This window comes from Mandrillus leucophaeus, unplaced genomic scaffold (assembly GCF_000951045.1).
Source record: "Mandrillus leucophaeus isolate KB7577 unplaced genomic scaffold, Mleu.le_1.0 Scaffold78, whole genome shotgun sequence".
In the NCBI taxonomy this organism is placed as follows: domain Eukaryota; kingdom Metazoa; phylum Chordata; class Mammalia; order Primates; family Cercopithecidae; genus Mandrillus; species Mandrillus leucophaeus.
This window is the reverse complement of record NW_012108474.1, coordinates 1,199,858-1,201,597: the sequence shown is the minus strand read 5'-3', so window position 1 is coordinate 1,201,597 and position 1,740 is coordinate 1,199,858.

Here is a 1,740-nt window from a genome sequence, read left to right as displayed (position 1 = left end):
GGGAGGGGAGGGAGAAGGAGGGGAGGGAGAGACAGGGCACTGCCACCCTAGAACCCCAACCCAGTGGAGCACTGCCCAGCCAGGAGGGAAAAGTCATTTTCTGTTTTGCTGGAGCTGCTGCTGCAGATGCTCCTGGGCTGGGGTTGGGATGGAGCCTCCAGCTGCGTCTGCTCCTGACCCGGATCAAGGCCTCTCCTGGGAGACTCAGACAGGGGCCTCCTGGCAAGCGAGCTCCCATGGGCAGCAGTGGGCCTGTGGCTCTCCGCTCCCCAGGGACCAGCACAGAACACCAACACGCCATGTTTACAGCTTCCTCTGGCTGCCTGTGGAGCATGCATTCCAGAAGGACAGTGGTCTGGAGACAGCCCGCAGGCTGCGTAGGAGACCAGACGGACGGGACAGCGCCCCAGCTGCAGAGGCCTCTGAGCTGCAGCCCTCCCGGGGGAGGCACTTCCGGCCCATTCCTCCATACCAAGGAGGTCAGGTGGAGCCGACAGAGGAGCCGCCGACGCTGGGGCAGGGAGAGGGCGGCTGCCGGGCTCTGGTCCATCTCCTACACAGGCCCTGGGTCCCCAGCACATGTGGTTCCCAAATGCCTGTTTGATTTTTTGTTTTTGAGATGGGGTCTCGCTCTGTTGCCCGAGCTGGAGTGCAGTGGTGCGATCACAGCTCACTGCAGCCTCGACCTCCTGTGCTCAAGCGATCCTCCTGCCTCAGCCTCCCAAGCAGCTAAAATCAAACCCCTGTCTTTGCAGCTTCATAGCTTCAGAGGAAGCACTCAGGGCTCCTCCAAGGCCACTCCCATGCCCAGAGCCCAGCAAGGGGCTCCACAGGCTGCCAGGTCCCCCGCTCTGCAGCCCCCAGTGCTCCAACTCCAGAGTTAGACTTCAGAGCAGCGAAGAACAAAAATAGACAATTATTGCTGTACCTGACTCTTGGAACATAATTCTGCAAGAGCCATTATTTGGAAGCAGTAATCTTCTGAATCATAAAATTATGCACTCACCGGGAAACTGTCCTGGTTGCTCTGTCCCTTGTGGGTGGGGGGATTCACTGGTGGGGGGCAGTGTTGGGAGCTTTCTGATCCCCAGCCCTCGGCCAGGAAGGGATCTGCTCACCCAGCATGCAGCCTGACATGGCACTGGGAGAGACTCCAGCCCCTGCCCACCCTCCACATGGGCTGCGTAGTCTGGGGTAAGTCACGGGCTTCTCCCCGCCCAGCTTCTAGGCAGCTCCTGCAAACCGTAGGGTCGCAGAGCAGATGCAACTGAGTGAGCTTCTGTGTGCAGGGTGCTGCGTGTAGTGTCAGGCATACACTGGGCGCTCAGTGATTGCTCCCACAAGCTGCCCTAAGCAGCCCAGCATCTCCCCAGCATCCAGTAGGCCGCTGGCTCCTCAGAGAAGGGGGCAGAGTCTTCACAGAGTCCTGCGACCAGAGATGGGGCCTCAGCGCCAAGTCCTCCATGACTAGGCGGAGGTCTAGCCTGTGACAGCCAACCCCTTGCAGGCTAGCCCAGCGCGAGGTTCGGGAGCTGGGTCCTTCACGGGGGGCAGCGACGCAGCTGCAGCTTGGAGGGGCTGCGTAACCTGCCGCCCAGGGAGGCAGTGGCTCGCACGGCTGGGGCCCACGTCCCACCCTGGAGAGGCTGCAGACCTCCCCCCTGGGCTCCTCCAATGTGTGCTGGGTGGGAGCAAACGTGGGCGGACACCCTAGCTAAGACTACAGGCTCCAGCCCCTCC